General features: G+C 45.7%; 1 protein-coding gene across 2 annotated transcripts in view; it reads left to right on the top strand.

Annotated features, from left to right (window-relative positions):
- SYT16 (synaptotagmin 16) overlaps positions 1–16,932 on the top strand; it is a 189,629-nt gene that overhangs the window by 1,005 nt on the left and 171,692 nt on the right. The gene's annotated exons all lie outside the window — the stretch shown is intronic.

Raw genomic sequence — 16,932 nt, 5'->3', positions numbered from 1 at the left:
CCCCCATCATTTTGATCTGATCTATATAGTTGTATATAAAATGCACTTTTTAGCTTTCAAAAAGTGTTTCGCAGCGCTAAACCTTTCATCCAAATTCTAAATTCCTGCATTTGTACATTTTAAAAGCATATATAAAAGGAATAGTAGTGGTTAAAAAAAAAAAAAAACCCTTGTGGATTTGATTAACCTTCTTTTTTTTTTTTTTTTTTTTTGGTTAATTCTCTTTTAAGGGTGTGTGTCAGGGGGTGTGTCCTATGCCTACATACATTTGTTAGTAGGTGTCCCTCATTCCCATTTCAAAACGTTGGTAGGTATGCCTCAAGTACCCCCAACAGGCCATGTTTGCAGGTTTTTCTTTATCTTGCACAGGTGCTTTAAATCAGAGTCAATGGCTTGGTATTTTGGACACCTATTTTTTTTTTTTATCTAAGGCTGGATTTAGTGCCGGTTCACACTAGCGCGCTGCAAGAACCCTGCGAATCATGTGCGGGTTCTTGCATCGCTCCCGACACGCACGGCAGTTCTCACTGCCATATGCGAACTGCTGGGGAGTGTCATTATATGTTAACGACGCCCCCATTTCAGCTTGCATATCGCACTGCGAACTGACAGTTCGGACATGAATCGGATCGCATATGTGTGAACACACATGCGATACGATTCTGGTCTGAACAGAAAAAAGGGTCCTGTGCGTGTTTGGACCGAATGCGGTGCGATATCAGCTATGCTATCTGTATGGCTGACATCGCACCCGCACAGACATTGCATGTAATGTGAACAGCAGTGGCGCTGCGAATTACATGCGATGTCTGGTATCGCACTAGTGTGAACCGGCACTCACACCTCTGCATTTATAGTGCTTTTTTTGCATTTTGAAGATTTGCACTACAGAACGCGTTCCATAGGAAACCATGGTAAATGGACTGTAGTACAAATCTGCAAAATGCAAAAAGCACTAAAAATGCACAGGTGTGAGTCCAGCCTAAGACGGCTTTCACACCAAGCCGCCCATAACGTCTGCGGTAAAACACCGCCATTTTTAGCGGCATTTTACCGTTGCATTTGCAACGCAATTTCGGCCGCTGGCGGGGCGATTTTACCCCCCCGCTAGCGGCCGAGAAAGGGTTAAAACCTCCCACAATACGCTGCAATATCGGCATTTTCCCAGCGGTAATGCAGCGCTGCCCCATTGATTTCAATGGGGAGCAGCGGTGGAGGAGCAGTAAACACACCGCTCCTTCATGGCTCCAAAGAAGCTGCTGGCAGGACTTTTCCTGACGTCCTGCCAGCGCACCGCTCCAGTGTGAAAGCCCTCGGGCTTTCACACTGGAGTGAATAGAGCAGCAGTTTGAGGGCGAATTGCAGGCGCTATTTCTAACGCTATAGCGCCTGTAAAACACCCTCGGTGTGAAAGGGGTCTTAGAGAAATTCCCAAAACATGACCTGTTGGGGGTACTTGAGGACAGGGTTGGGGACCACTGTTATAGGGGATCCAAACCCAATCAATTAAATCTCATGTTAAAGTGGTTGTAAACCCTTACAAACCACTTTTACCTACAGGTAAGCCTAGATTAAGGCTTACCTGTAGGTCCAAGAAATATCTCCTAAACCTATATGGTTTAGGAGATATTTGCCCCGAAAACAGGCACCGCTGTCTACGGCGCATGCGCCGTAGACAGCGGCGCGCAGACGCACTGAGTGCGGCATTCTCAACGACGGAGCTGCCGCGCGTGTCGTCTCCCGCGCGCATGCGCGGGAGTGACGTCATCGCGGCTTCGCCGAATGACAGCGGCGGAGCTGCGAGACCCCACCAAGAAGATGGATGCGGCGGACTACAGGGGACAGCGGCGACTTCGCTGGCTCCTGTGTCAGGTAAGTGACACATAATGGACTACTATGTGATGCATAGTAGTCCATTATGCTTTGCCTTTGCAGGGAATGAAAGAGGAAGTAAACTCATCAGGGTTTACTTCCTCTTTAAGTGCTCGGGCACGCGACTGGAATTGAATCTTGTTTTCATCAGTTCATATTTATAAATTTTTTCTTGCAGTTCTATTGTTCTCTAGGGGCCCTTGCACACAGAACTAAGGCTGGATTCACACCTATGCATTTTTAATGCTTTTTGCATTTTGCTGATTTGCACTACAGCCCATTTAACATGGTTTCCTATGGAAGAGCAAATCTGCAAAATACAAAAAGCATTAAAAATGCATAGGTGTGAATCAGGCCTTAAAGTGTAAGGGTCCTTTCACACGGGGCGGATCAGTTCTGATCCGCCCCGTGGATGTCCGTTTGCTCAGCGGGGATCACTCCGCCGATCCCCGCTGAGCAGGGAGAGGACAGGTCTGTCTCCGCACACTGTGCAGGGACGGACCTGTCACAGCGCCGCTCTCCCCTATGGGAGATCGGATGACGACGGACCGCAGTGCCCGTCGTCATCCGATCCGATCCGCAGACGGATGGAAAAATAGCTTTTTCCTCCGTCACACTTTTTCGGATCGGAGCGGGTCGGATGTCAGCGGACATGTCACCGCTGACATCCGACGCTCCATAGACCTCTATGGAGCATCCGTTCAGGTCCGCCTGAAAAACTGACAGGCGGGCCTGAACGGGACGTTAGTGTGAAAGGGGCCTAATTCCACTTTTGCACCTACTTTAGACCACTTTCACACTAAAAACAGTGCCTAAAAAGCTCACGAAAACGTATTTCCATTAAAATCAATGAATGCTTTCACACTGGGGCAGTGCGCTGGCAGGGCTGTGAAAAACTCCCCTCTCCATTGAAATTAATGGGAAGCTCTTCAAAAGCACTAAGTGTTTTTACTGGCAGTTTAGAAGCACCTCAGTGTGAAAGTGGCCTTATATTTGTTCCATGTCCCTATCCACACAGCAGAACTTAAAGAGGGATTCCACCAAAAAAAAAAAATATTAAAAGCCAGCAGCTATAAATACTACAGCTGCTGACTTTTAATAAATGGACACTCACCTGTCCCGGGTTCCAGCGATGCCGGCAGCCGAGGCCGATCGATCGCTCGGCTTTCGGCTGCTGTCGCCACCATTCTAGGTGAGGGAATCAGGAAGTGAAGCGAATCGGCTTCACTTCCCGGTTCCCTACTGCGCATGCGCGAGCCGCGCCGCGCAATAGGAAATCTCCACGCTGTCACTGGGACCCGTGTGTGTCCCAGCAGACAGCGCGGCAGAACAGGAAATGGCGTAGACTCCCACGGGAGTCTATGCCCGGAAGTGGGTGAAAATACCTGTCTTTGACAGGTATCTCCACCCCCCTCCCCCCTGAAAGGTGTCAATTGTGACACCGGAGGGGGGGAGGGATCCGATCAGCGGAGGTTCCACTTTAGGGTGGAATCCCACTTTAAAAAAAGCTTCCCTTTTTTCAGATGCTCTATTCTGGACCCTCCAGCAAGAAAAAAAATCCCAACTGGATGGCATTTAGTTTGCTAAAGCGCTGTGTGTCGTAAAATGCTTTTTTGCCTCTTTTTTTTTTTTTTTGCATCTCAATGCTGCTGATCTCCTCCAGCCTCTTTCAGACACTTTCTGTCCACTTGCATGAACTGTATGTCAGCTGCTCATCATTGCTAATGCATAGCTCCCAACTGTCCCTGATTTCAAGCAATGTCCCTCTGTCCCTCTTTTCTCCTCATTTGTCCCTCATTTTGGTCTGATCTATATAGTTGTATAACCTTTTCTTTGGTAATTCTCCTTTTAAGGGGGTGTGGCAGGGGGCGTGCCCTATGCCTACATACATTTGCTAGTAGGTGTCCCTCATTCCCATCTAAAAATGTTGGGAGTTATGCTAATGACTGGATACCAGAGAAGGACAATGATGAACAATGTCTGCACAAAATGCGTCAGCCCAATGGTTTGTAGCCTCCCCCAGGGATCCATGTGACAGGGTGACAGCACAGTTGTCCCAAAACAGGAAGTGCCTGAAAAAAGGACTTCCTGGCTGGATCTCTAAGTATGAAAGCTTCAGATTTAAAAAGATTCCAAATATCTTTTGAAATGACATGAACATGTGGAAGCTTATATGGTATTTTAGTGATTGGATTAGCATCTGCTTTAATGAAAGCTGCAGATTTAAAAAGATTGAAGACAAACATGTTGAAAGGGCATTAAAGTCATGAATCCCAAATCCTGGAAGCCCATCTTTTACAGTAAGATATTTGTGCAGTATCTGTTTTAAAAAAATAAATAAATAAATATGCTGCCTAATATCTTATTTCAGAGCTCCACTGTGCGCTCACGTGACCTCCCAGCACCCAGCTTGCTCGATCTGGGGACTACAGTGGGGGGAGCTGAGATTCCCCATTGAGGTAGAGGGAGGAGAGCAGCGGGAGGTCACATGAGCGCACAGCAGCGCTCTGAAACAAGCTATTTCGCATAACTTTTAAAACACAGATACTGCACAGTATATCTTTCTGTAACTGAGGAGCTTCCAGGATTTGGGGTACGTGACTTTACATCTAAAGCGACGGGAGGGGAGGTGCAGGGAGGAAATGGCTGACACACAGACTCCCAAGCTGACGGAGGCACATAAACTGACCACAGTATCATGGATCAGCAGCCATGGTTACTGTGGTCAGCACACTTAGGGCATACCTCCCAACATTTTGAGATGCGAATGAGGAACACCTACTAGAAAATGTATGTAGGCATAGGACACGCCTCCTGCCACACCCCCTTAAAGGAGATTTAACCAAAAAAAGGGTTAATTAAATCCACAAGGGCTTTTTTTTACCACTACTATAATAGTAATTTTAAGGGCTCATTTACACTTGCTTCGGCTTCAACACTCATTAAGGGCTAGTTTACACTATCCCTAAAGCTTAATTCTTCTTCTTTTTTCTTTTTTATAATAAACATATCATACTTATCTGCTCTGTGCAATGGTTTATGCAATCCTCCTCTTCTGGGTTTCCCCACCAGCACTCCTTTCTCCTCTTCTTCAGTGAGTTCTCCCATAGGAAGCGGCTTCCTATGGGGAAGCTCATGTGGGCACGATCCTGAGCCACACTCCCTGTCTCCATAGACCCAGACAGTGCAGCTTGGCTCCGCCCCTCACTCCCTCCTCATAAAATTGAATTGACAGCAGTGGGAGCCAATGGCTGCCTCCACCACCAGTGAGGAGAGAGAGCTGAAACAATATTGGGCTCTCAGGTAAGTATAAGGGGGAGTGTGTGTGTGTGTGTGTGTGTGTGTGTGTGTGTGTGTGGGGGGGGGTCTGGGGGGTGGTGGTATCCTAATGATAGAAGATTTTTTACCTTAATGCAGAGAATTTATTAAGCTCAAAAAAACCTTAAGCCTTTAGGACCACTTTAAATTCATACTTTAAATGGAGATCACACACCAGGCAAATGTGCAAAAGCACATAAATCCCATCAGAACAAAATAGGAATAAAGGCTCTCATATGTTCCATGCTGTCTTCAATGCTTTTTCAAAGAGCAAATCACTAATTGGATCTTTAGGCTCGCTGGGACTCCACCATTCCCACCTCATTGGGATATTGATATTTCTTATTTCTATGGCCCTATGGGTTCATGCAGGACTAGGATAAAAGGTTTGGGGATTATTTAAAGTATGCCTGAAGCCAAATGTTTTTTAGTTTAAAACAGAGAAAAAGGATTAACCACTTAAGGACAGGAAGGATTTACCCCCTTAATGACCAGGCCATTTTTTGCGATGTGGCTTTGCATCGCTTTAACTGACAATTGCGCGTTCATGTGATGCTGTACCCAAACAAAAGTTCTGTCATTTTTTTCCCCACAAATAGAGCTTCTTGCTTTTGGTGGTATTTGATCACCTCTGCGTTTTTTTTTTTTGCGCTATAAACAAAAAAAGAGTGACAAAAAAAAGCTATATATTTTTTACTTTTTGCTATAATAAATATCCCCTAAAAAAATATAAAAAAAACAAATTTCTTCCTCAGTTTAGGGCCAATATGTATTCTTCCACATATTTTTGGGAACAAAAATCCCAATCGCATAAGCCTCACCATTGCCATGAATGCAGCAGCACCCACATAGTCCTGAATGCAGCAGCACCCACATTGTCCTGAATGCAGACTCATCTTTGGCCTCAGTGCAGCCTGATCGATGCCCATCTTCAGCCTCGGAGTGGACAGGGAGGGGGGCGGGACAAGCACCAACAGACATACAGGAGAATCTCCTGTTTTCTCGGTGGCCTCTTTAATGGAATGTCCCGCCTCCTGTGATGGACAGAACAGTTGTCCAATGGCAGCCCAGGAGACCAGACTTCCTTTTACAGAGGAAATTCTCCACCTGTATGTACGGCGCTCGTCTCGCCCCCTCCAAAGCAGCCAGCTAGTATATCTTTTATGGCCCCTGGCACTCGAGGATGCGATATACATGTCAAAATTACCAGGCGGGCCGTCCAAAACCGGAACGCAGGCTGCAATTGGCCCGCGGGCCGGACTTTGGACATGCCTGGTTTACATTGGCAGATCCCCGTTCAGGTTCTCTGTGGAGTGATTGTGGGTGGCTGGCGGACATCATGGCCTCTGGTCACATGCATTGGCCCTAGCGCCTCGCCATGGGGGGGTGCATGCACTCATTGTATCTATTGCACAAACTGACGTACAGCTATGGCGATTCGCCTAATAAAGCCAACCTGCCGCTGTATAATGATGGCGGCTGGTCAGCAAGGGGTTAGAACACCTCTCTTGTAACTTTGGGGAGAATTCTCTTCACTTCCTGTCTTGTACTCGCATGAAGGTAAGAAGAAATTTCACCAAAGAGAGGAATGAGGAATTCTCTCCTAGTTGTCCCTATTTGAAGATTGTGGTTTTTTTTTGGGCGGGGTTTTTTTGTTAACACACAATTTTGGATTTTTCCCTTACTATTAGTCCTGGTGACATCATTAGGACCAATAAAGAGGGTGAATCTCCACAATGGGGACACAGACCGCAACAAAATCCTGACAGGTGTCTAACCCTTCCTCCTTTCTAAAGCTAGGAAAACATTTGGGGTTTTTACCCAGACATTCTCAACCAGGTTTCCTGCAGAAGTTACTAGGGGTTTCCTGAGACATGACTGATTGACCTACCTTTGAAGGTGCCTACTTAGGTCAACAAACCTTGACAGAGCCAGATGCATGAATGCAGTCTTCTTAGCTGTCTGTAAGGATGGTTTTCTGACTGGCACTTTAAGGGGGACATTCTTCCCACTAGCCATCAATGTATGGGACATTTTTCCCACTAGCCACCAATGTACAGGACATTCTTCCCACTAGCCACCAATGTACAGGACATTCTTCCCACTAGCCACCAATGTACAGGACATTCTTCCCACTAGCCACCAATGTACAGGACATTCTTCCCACTAGCCACCAATGTACAGGACATTCTTCCCACTAGCCACCAATGTACGGGACATTCTTCCCACTAGCCACCAATGTACGGGACATTCTTCCCATTAGCCACCAATGTACGAGATATTCTTCCCACTAGCCATCAATGTACGGGACATTCTTCCCACTAGCCACCAATGAATAGGTTTTCACAAGGGTTCTCTGAGACCTGAAAATTATTTCAATGGTTGCTCTTGGGTAAAAGGGTTAGGGTTATAAGTTCAACCCTCCACAAAACCAAACTGTGGGCCTAGGACCTGCATTATGAGTACCACTAGGTAGAGTGGACCCTCAGTGGAGGGAGTCCAGTGAACGTCTGTTCATTAACCTAGTAAAATCCCAGAAGCAACTTGTACATCATCCTGTTCCTGCTGTCACTTTCCCTGGCCACTTTCTTATGTCACTTTTTTGTCACTTTCCCCGTCAGTGTAGCCAGGGAAGAAGCTAGTAGAGTTCAATCGGCACTCTATTGGCTTCACTGACCCTAATGTTTTAATTAAAGAGAACCTGTCACAACAACATCATATCATATAGTGGAACGTTTGTCCCCTTATGTGATATAAAGATTTAGTGAAAAAAGAAAAACACTTTTGATGCGACTCGAATCTCATTGTTTTCAATGGTGGCTGTTCTAATCAATGGTGTGATTTTGGAAAGGTCCCTGCAGAATTTTGGTGCGATTTTACAGTGCAACATGGCCCCATAGAATATGAAATGTTGCATCAAAGTCGCACCACATTTTTGCACTGTAAATCGCATTAAAGTTGCATCGCAGTAGTGTACGCTAAGCCTAAAGCCCCATACACACGAGCCAAATATCGACCAAAATCAACCAGTACAGTAGATACCGGTCAACATTCGCGGGTGTGTACAGGTCCTTGTTTGACAGAAGCCTTTATCGTGACTGGCCTCTGTCGAACGAGCATGTCGGTAAAAACCACCAGCCAATCAGCATCCAATTAGTGCTCTCAGCCAATGGCTACGAGTGCTGACTACTATGTTCTGGTGGGGGGGGGGGCATCCACCTGTCTGAACCAAATAGCTCAGCAGGGAAATCACTGTACTAACATCACATAGTTCACACAGGACCTCCTTGTGAGCTCCTCAGCTTTTTTTCCATTCATCTTGCTGGGCTGAACGAAAAAAAAAACTTACCGTGTGTACCAGGCTTTAAAAAAGCACACAAGAACAAATAAAAACTGCAAAATGTTGAGCCTGCCCTGCAAGAAAAGTTGCTTGTGCTACACACGTTGCATATCTCCATGCATGTCGGCCTTCAAAGCATTACCTATGGAAAAGTTAGGGTATGTTTTTCACCATTTCACGAGCGTACGCAATTTAAAGACTTCTTGGATATCTATTTAAATTGGGTAATACATTGGGTATGTGTGTGTGTGTGTGTCCTAAAACTAACTGTAGCATGTGTGTGCTTATATTGTGCTAATATTGTGTGATTTTAAAAAATGTAACTACCTCTATTTTATTCTCCAGGGCGTCTGCTTTTAGAAAATATATAATTTTTGGGGGATTTTATCTAACCTTCAGGTGTAAAATGATTTTTCACGTGCAAAAAAAAAAAAAAATGTAAAAAAATGCAAAGACGGCTCTGGCAGAGAAAGGGTTAACCTATTGGGTGCTATGTAAGCGTGTCGGGTAGATTACATAATAGGCATACAGGCCTGCTGTCTATGGGGTTGAGTCTTATGGGGCTTTACAAACAAAAACTATTTTCAGTATGCAAGCTGCACATGCGTTTTCATTTTAATTCTTGATGAACTTCCTTTTATAAATTTTTATTTCATCCTTTACTTTTTGCAACACTGTCAGTGAAGATACTCACTTTTTTTAATTTATTTTTTATACTGTAGAAGATGCTCACTGTTGCTGCTATATGACTTTTGTAATTATTATTTGCATAAGGAATTTATGTTCCTTTAAAAAATTGATACATTGTATATTATATGTTGTAATATGTTATATCATCTAGGGGGGTTATTTACAAAGACAAATCCACTTTACACTACAAGTGCAAACTACAGATGCAAAGTGCACTTGAAATTGCACTTGGAAGTGCAGTCACTGTACATCTGAGGGGTAGATCTGAGATGAGGGGAAGCTCTGCTGCTTTTATTATCCAATCATGTGCAGGCTAAAATGCTGTTTTTTTATTCTTCCTGCGTGTCCCCCTCGGATCTACAGCAACTTTACTTCCAAGTGCAATGTCAAGAGCACTTTGCACTTGTAGTTTGCACTTCTCGTGCAAAGTGTATTTTCCTTTCGGAAATAAACCCCTATGTCTGTTGCGGATAACCTGTTATTGCTAAACAATTAAATTGCAACTGATATAAAAGAATAAACCCAAAAAGGGATATGAGAAGTTGCTGCCTGTAAATTTATTTTTGAGATATGTACACTTGGGGAGGTTAATATAAAAAAAACAGTTGTTACTGGTACAGGAGGCAAAGGCCAATTTCCCAATAGGGATCCCTTTCCCACTGACAGACATTTACATTGGAATTTCCTCTCGGTTAGAGAAGGCTTCCTTTTCATTCTTGTGTCGCTGGGACATGACGTTATGGGAAAACTTTGCACTGGGGAATTTAAACCTTGTCAAATGTTTGCCGACTTCTAGAGAAAAGATATTTCAAGGATTGGTTCAGAGGTTATCAGTCTGGTCTAGCAGTGCTGGGATTAGGAGTCTGGCTCTCCCTAGAGATCCACCAAAAATTGTATGTTCTTCAGGTGTCTTCATAAATGTTCTTCACCTTCTCTGGTCTTTTACCAGAACTCTGTCACATCACTGAACCCTTTGCAATATCTTTATCAATGATCCATGTGCAGTATCTCACAGAAGTGAGTACACCCCCTCCGTCTTTGTTAATATTTTATTGCTGTATTTATTGGCGTATAACACTCCCTTTTTCATCATGAAAATCGGGTGCAAATAGCGCGTGCGTGTTACTTCAATTTTAGCTGTCAAGGAGGGCTCAGGGAAGGGGGAGAGATGAGCGCCATCAGATTGCATACAGTGAGAATCTCCTGTTTACTTGGCGGCCTAGGAAGTCCCGTTTCCTGGGCCGCCATTGGACCACTGTTCTGTCTATCATAGGAGATTCTCACTAAATGGCTGCAGATGGGCATTGATCAGGCTGCACCGATGGCAATGGTGAGGCTGCTGCATTGATAGCAATGGTGAGGCTGCATTGATGTGGGCTGATGAGGCTGCATTGATGGCACTTGTGAGACTGCAGATGGACATTGATCAAGCTGTATTGATGGCAATGGTGAGGCTGCAGATGGGCACTGACCCTTATTTTGCTTAAAAGTTCCTTATTTAAAATTTTAGTTTTTTTTCCTGAAACTTCCCTCTTAAAATGAATGTGCGTGTTATATGCCGATAAATACGGTATATCTTTTCATGTGACAACACTGAAAAAATTACACTTTGCTACAATGTAAAGTAGTGAGTGTACAGCTTGTATAACAGTGTACATTTGCTGTCCCCTCAAAATAACTCAACACACAGCCATTAATGTCTAAACCGCTGGCAACAAAAGTGAGTACAGTGAAAATGTCCAAATTGGGCTCAAAGTGTCAATATTTTGTATGACCACCATTATTTTCCAGCACTGCCTTAACCCTCTTGGTCATGGAGTTCACCAGAGCTTCACAGGTTGCCGCTGGAGTCCTCTTCCACTCATCCATGATGACATCACAGAGCTGGTGGATGTTAGCGACCTTGCGCTCCTCCCCAGATGCCCCAATAGGGATTAGGTCTGGAGACATGCTTGGTCAGTCCATCACCTTTACCATCAGCTTTTTTTTTTTTTTCAGTGGTGGTCTTGGAGGTGTTTGGGGTGGTTATCATGTTGGAATACTGTCTTGGTCCCTCAATGAACTGTAGCTCCCCAGTGCCGGCAGCACTCATGCAGCCCCAGATCATGACACTCCCACCACCATGCTTGTAGGCAAGACACACTTGTCTTTGTACTCCTCACCTGGTTGCCACCACACACCATGACACCATCTAAACCAAATACGTTTATCTTGATCTCATCAGACCACAGGACATGGTTCCAGTAATCCATGTCCTTAGTCTGCTTGTCTTCAGAAAACTGTTTGCATCATCTTTAGAACAGGCTTTTGGGAGGACAGCCATGCAGACCAATTTGATGCAGTGTGCGGCATATGGCCTGAGCACTGACATGCTGACCGCCCCCATCCCTTAAACCTCTGAAGTAATGCTGGCAGCACTCATACGTCTATTTCCTAAAGATAACCTCTGCATATGACGCCAAGCACGTGTACTGAACTACTTTGGTTGACCATGATGAGGCCTGTTCTGAGTGGAACCTGTCCTGTTAAACCACTGTATGGTCTTGGCCACTGTACTGCAGCTAAGTTTCAGGGTCTTGGCAATCTTCTTATAGCCTAGGCAATCTTTATGTAGCACAACAATAATTTTTTCAGATCCTTAGAGAGTTCTTTTCCATGAGGTGCCATGTTGAACTTCTAGTGACCAGTATGAGAGAGTGAGAGCGATAACACCAAATTTAACACACCTGCTCCCCATTTACACCTGAGACATTGTAACCCTGCAGCATGTCAAAGTCTATAGTAGGCTGCGGGTGGACAGGGCTGAACGTGGTGCTGAGTAGTACCTGCATTTAGGACCTTTTGTGTTCAGGGATGAATGCCCATAATACAGGTCCTTTTAGCCCTAAGCAGATGTTCTTCTGAGAACAGGAGGAGTCCCTGGCCCAATCAACACACATTTGCTGACTTGAGCATCAAATCAGAGGTCACCACAGGGGCACAGTCATTCTGGAACAGAAAAGGGTCATTTCCAACCTGTGCTCGCAAGGTTGAAAGTACACAATTTTCCAAAATGTCTTTGTATGCTAAAGTATTAACAGGCCTCTTCACTAGCAAGTTGGTAACACTTGAACTCAAACAATTGGTGGGATGTCCACATAGATTTGACCATTTGTACAATACTTGCAGGAAGTTAGCATGTTCTCCCCGTACCTGTGTAGGTTTCTTCGGGGTACCCCAGTTTCCTCCCACACTCCAAAGACATGCTGGTGGGTTAACTTGCTCCTGTCTAAATTGGCCGTAGAATGTGTATGTATGAATGTGAGTTAGGAACCTTAGATTGTAAGCACCCTCGAGACTGATGAGAATGTACAATATATACACTATATTGCCAAAAGAATTGGGAGACCTGTCTTTACATGCACATGAACTTTAATGGTATTCCAGTCTTAGTCTGTATGGTTCAATATTGAGTTGGCCCACCCTTTGCAGCTATAACAGCTTCAACTCTTCTGGGAAGGCTGTGCACAAGGTTTAGGAGTGTGTCTATGGGAATGTTTGACCATTATTCCAGAGGCACATTTGTGAGGTCAGGCAATAATGGAGAGAAGGCCTGGCTCACAGTCTCCGCTCAAATTCATCCCACAGGTGTTCTATCAGGTTGAGGTCAGGACTCTGTGAAGGCCAGTCAAGTTCCTTCACCCCAAACTTGCTCATCCATGTCTTTATGGACCTTGTTTTGTGCACTGTAATGCAGTCATGTTGGAACAGGAAGGGGTCATTCCCAAACTGTTCCCATAAAGTTGGTAGCATGAAATTGTCCAAAATGTCTTGGTATGCTGACACCTTAAAGTGGTTGTAAACCCTTACAAACCACTTTGACCTACAGGTAAGCCTAGATTAAGGCTTACCTGTAGGTCCAAGAAATATCTCCCAAACCTATACGGTTTAGGAGATATTTGCCCGAAGACGGGCACCGCTATCTACGGCGCGCAGGCGCACTGAGCGGGGCATCGTTGATGACGGCAATCCCGCGAGTCTCGGCTCCCGTGCGCATGCGCGGGAGTGACGTCATCGCTGCTCTGGCGAATCACAGCGCCGGAGCAGCGAGACCCACGGAGACCCACCAAGAAGATGGACGCTCAGAACTACAGGGGACAGCGGTGACTTCGCTGGCTCCTGTGTCAGGTAAGTGACACATAATGGGCTACTATGCGATGCATAGTAGTCCATTATGCTTTGCCTTTACAGGGAATGAAAGAGGAAGTAAACTCATCAGGGTTTACTTCCTCTTTAAGCGTCCCTTTCACTGGAACTAAAGGGCCAAGCCCAACCCCTGAAAAACAACCTCACACTATAATACCCTCTCCCCTGAATGATTTGGCCCACTGCACAAAGCAAGGTCATAACGACATGGATGAGCAAGTTTGGGGTGGAGGAACTTGACTGGCCTGCACAGAGTCTTGATCTCAACCCAATAGAACACCTGTGGGATGAATCAGAGCAGAGACTGCAAGCCAGGCCTTCTCTCCATCAGTGCCTGACCTCACAAATGCGCTTCTGGAAGAATGGTAAAACATTCCTATAGACACACTCCTATACCTTGTAGACAGCCTTCCCAGAAGAGTTGAAGCTGTTATAGCTGCAAATGGTGGGCCAATTCAATATTAAACCCTACGGATTAAGACTGGGATGCCATTAAAGTTGATGTGCATGTAAAGGCAGACGTCCTATACTTTTGACAATATAGTGTATGTCACATTTGGCTGAATGCAACTCTAAGCCTTTGTACACACGGTCGGAGATTCCGACAACCAAATCCGTCGGAGTAATTCCGACGGATTAATTCCGGAAGAGGTCCGGAAGTGTTGCATACACACGGTCGGACTAAGTTGTCGGAAAATCCGATTGTACATAACGTGATGGCGTTATTTCGTTAGGACAGGACTACGTTCAGGCTAGTAGCCAATAGCTTTGGTCTAGGAATTTGATCTGAGCATGCGTGGCACTTTGTCCGTCGGAGTAGGCTACACATGATCGGAGTATGTCCGATAGGAGCATTTTGTCTGAAAATTTTACCGGCAAGTTGGAAAACTTGGTCCGTCGGATATTCCGACGGAAACAGTCCGATGCAGACCACACACAGTCGGAATGTCCGACAAAACGGTCTGATAGGAAACATTCAGTCGGAATCCCCGACCGTGTGTACAAGGGCTAAGGGACTGCATGCATTGCAAGTGATAGCAGCATATCAACATGATGATTCCTCACTGCCAGTCAAGTGCCTTCTGAAAAATGATCCACCACAGATCACTTTTCAGAAGGGCAGCAAGGGCTAACGCACATATGAACGAGCCCTGAGTAGTTGCAAACACAGGCCAAGGTAGTAAAACTGGTTTCAGGTGTTCTAATTTGTTTTACCGTCAGGCATGAAGGGGTTCATATACAATTTTTGCTGTGTAATGTTACCGTTATTGTTAAGAAAATAATCTCCATTACCTAATGTGTCTCCTCTCTTCGCTCCAGGGGCCCGGCCATGGGCTGTAATTGCAAGATGGAGTGCTCAGCAAGGCGTTTTAATGAGTTTATTGGACGAGCCCTGGAGACTTCTCCGCGCTGCTTGATAATGGGCTGTGATGTTTGTAGCGTCAGTTAACCTGAGGCCTGGGAAATTTTACAATTTCTGAGTGCCAATGTTGTAGCTTTCCACTAGAAGCAAACCTGCTGCTTAGGAGAACACAATATCGGGGATTAATCAGAGAAAACACAACCAGCTGCCATCCAGCACAGGTCTAGTTCATTTCTTGCAGCATTTACCAATTAGAGCCAATGGGATGCCAGCCTCATACATTGATTTATTTTTTGTGTTTATCAGGAAGCCCACATGCATTTTTCTCTTAAATTGGAAATCCCCAATACGCAAATATTTTGGGAAATTTACTAAAACTTGAGCACTCAGAATCTGGTGCAGCTGTGCGTGGTAGCCAATCAGCTTCTAAATTTAGCTCGATCAATTAAGCTTTGACAATAAAACCTTAAAGCTGATTGGTTTCTATGCAGAGCTGCACCAGATTTTGCCTGCTCCAGTTTTAGTAAATCGACCCCCATTGTCTATATACAAGAATCATCTACCGTATATACTCGAGTATAGGCCGACCCGAATATAAGCCGAGGCCCCCAATTTACCCCCAAAAAAACTGGCAAACTTATTGACTCGTGTATAAGCCGAGGGTGAGACATGCCTGTCCATCCCTGTGTGTGTGTCCGTCCATCCCTGTGTGTCCGTCCATCCCTGTGTGTCCGTCCATCCCTGTGTGTCCGTCCATCCATCCCTGTGTGTGTGTGTGTCCATCCATCCATCCATCCCTGTGTGTGTGTGTCTCCATCCATTCATCCATCCATCCCTGTGTGTGTGTGTCTCCATCCATCCATCCATCCCTGTGTGTGTGTGTGTGTGTGTGTGTGTGTGTGTGTCCAGCCTACCTGTGTCCCGAGCCTTTGTCCCGAGCCTCCGTCCCGTGCCTTGCCGCCTTGCCTCCTTGCCTCCGTGCCTTGCCGCCGTGCCTTGCCGCCGTCCCGTCCCGTCCCGTCCCGTCCCGTCCCGTGCCGTGCCTTGCCTTGCCTCCGTCCCGTGCCCTCTTCGTCGGCGCCTCGGCGGCCATTGTAAAATTCAAAAGCTGCGCCGCCGCCTTCGCCTGTGATAGGCGGAACACTGAATTTCCCAGCAGCCTGTGTTCCGCCTATCACGTACATCGTATCATCCTCGTCCGTAGTACGAGGATGATACGATGTCCGTGATAGGCGGAACACAGGCTGCTGGGAAATTCAGTGTTCCGCCTATCACAGGCGAAGGCGGAGCCGGAGGCGCGGCTTTTGAATGATAGAATGGCCGCTGTCTGTCTGCTCGACACGCTGATCGAGCGGGCAGACAGCGATGACTCGAGTATAAGCCGAGGGGGGCACTTTCAGCCTCAAAAAAGAGGCTGAAAATCTCGGCTTATACTCGAGTATATACGGTATTCTTATTTGAATCTTGGTATACTTTGTGTATTTCTTCCAGATCTGTATAGTAATTCAGTGTGAAACTTTGCCTCTGTGCAGGAGCTTCCTGTAATAAAGACCGGTCACTGCTGCTCTCTCTGCTTCTGCAGGGTGGCTGGTCTTGTCTCCGCCCCTTCTGTGGCTTTCTGCAGGCAGCCTGTAGTGGGTGCGGCCTGTCAGGTCCCTCCCACAGCTCTGCTCTCTGCACAGGCTATGCACAGCGCTGTGATGATGTCACTAATACTTTTATATGATATCTGTGCTTGCAATTGTGTTGGTGTAGAAAAATTGTATTTACAGTATATCTACTATGGCTATTGAGCAATATGTTTTAATTAAAGTTTTTTTGCCCCAAATGAACCCCTTTTGGACAGCCCCATGCAGATTTACTGTGGCAGGGTGGCCCTCCTGTGCGAAATCATGTACATTATTGCATACACTGGGTCTTGGGCACACGCGCATGCCAACTCCCACTGTGATTGGTCACAGCGGGAGCCAATCAGCAGACCCGATGTCAGCCGGGACCCACTGATTGTTCTCAGGAGAGGCAGATGGGCGGTCTGTAAACATACAAAAAAGAAAAGGTTGGGACCATAGGTGTGCACAGACTATTGCATTAGGTATGTGTGTGTGATATATATATATATATATATATATATATATATGTGTGTGTGTGTGTATATGGAGCATTA

Source organism: Lithobates pipiens, unplaced genomic scaffold (genome assembly GCF_037356315.1).
Source record: "Lithobates pipiens isolate NorthernLeopardFrog02 unplaced genomic scaffold, aLitPip1_a1.2 Scaffold_30, whole genome shotgun sequence".
Taxonomy (NCBI): Eukaryota; Metazoa; Chordata; class Amphibia; order Anura; family Ranidae; genus Lithobates; species Lithobates pipiens.
The sequence above is the reverse complement of the archived record's forward strand: the minus strand, read 5'-3'. Positions and strand labels throughout refer to the sequence as shown.